This window comes from Chiloscyllium punctatum, chromosome 28 (genome assembly GCF_047496795.1).
Source record: "Chiloscyllium punctatum isolate Juve2018m chromosome 28, sChiPun1.3, whole genome shotgun sequence".
In the NCBI taxonomy this organism is placed as follows: Eukaryota; Metazoa; Chordata; class Chondrichthyes; order Orectolobiformes; family Hemiscylliidae; genus Chiloscyllium; species Chiloscyllium punctatum.
Genome location: NC_092766.1, coordinates 72,782,283 through 72,783,631, shown reverse-complemented (window position 1 = coordinate 72,783,631; position 1,349 = coordinate 72,782,283).

The window sequence follows — 1,349 nt, the reverse complement described above, 5'->3', positions numbered from 1 at the left end:
ATGTAATGGCACTGTGCAGCAGATCTCCCAATTATTGATTCCCACCAAATCTCCCATTTCCTCATATCCCTGTACTAATCCTTCCATTTACTGATGCCTGAGCCCGATTCTACCATTTAAGGGTGCGCTACTCTAATTCTCCCATTCCCTGTTGCCATGCAGCAATTCTCTAATTTAGCTCCACTGTGCACCAGTACCATTTACTGATACCCCACATCAATTCTCCAATTCAGTGTTGCTTAGCACCATTTCGCCCAATTGCTGATGTCCTGAACAAGTTCTACATTCAGTGTTGCCTTACACCAATACTCATACTGACTGATGCTCTCGCCCAATTTAGGGGTGTCCGACTCTCATTCCCACATTAAGTAATTTCCTGTCCCAATTCTCCCATTTACTGCTAAACTGAAACTCTCCCATTTGGTTCTCACTGCATCAATTTGCCATTATTGGATGCTCTGTTCCAAATTCTCTTATTTCGATAAGCCCTTGCCCAATCCTTCCATTTAGTATTTCCTTGGAATGTTTCTCCAATTTCGTGGAGCGCTGCCAGAATTCTAAGATTGAGTCATACACAAGTTGGATTGAAGTGTCTGTTTCCATGTTGTCCATCTCTATGATTGTATGACTCTATTTATGACTCCGCTGCTCTGCACCATTTCTCCCATTTACCAATCCTGCACAAATCCTGAAACTGCACCAACTCACCCATTGAGTATTATCCTGCCCTATTTAATGGCACCTGCATGAATTCTCCAGTTATTGTTGCCCTGCATCAATTCCTTCCTTTTAATTGTTCCCTGATACACATCTTCCACGTACGGGTGCCCTGCTGAATTGTTTTTATTTCGTGATGCACTGAACTGAATCCCCAATTTCCCGATGCTTGCAACATTTCTTCTTTTTATTGATCCCCTGGCCCCTATTCCCCAATTTAGACACGCTGTGCTCCAATTTTCCAATATATGAACACTCCTACCAGTTTTCCAAAGTAATGGCACTGTACACCAAATCTCCCATTTATTGATTCTCGCCAAATCACCCATTTACTCACCCCCCTGTACTAACTCTTCCATTTACAGGTGCCCGAGCCCGATTTACCATTTAAAGGTGCGCTACTCTAATTCTCCCATTAACTGGTGACATGCACTTATTTTGTATTTTAGCTCCACTGTGCACCAGGTCTTCCATTTTTTATTCCTCTCCAACACTTCTCCAATTTTCTCGTCTGCTGCCAGAATTCTCTAAGCTTTGCCATCTCTGCATCATATCTACAAATTATGGATCCTGCATATTTCCTCCCTTTTATGGTGATCTGCACCAATGCTCCCATGTCGTGGTACACTGTA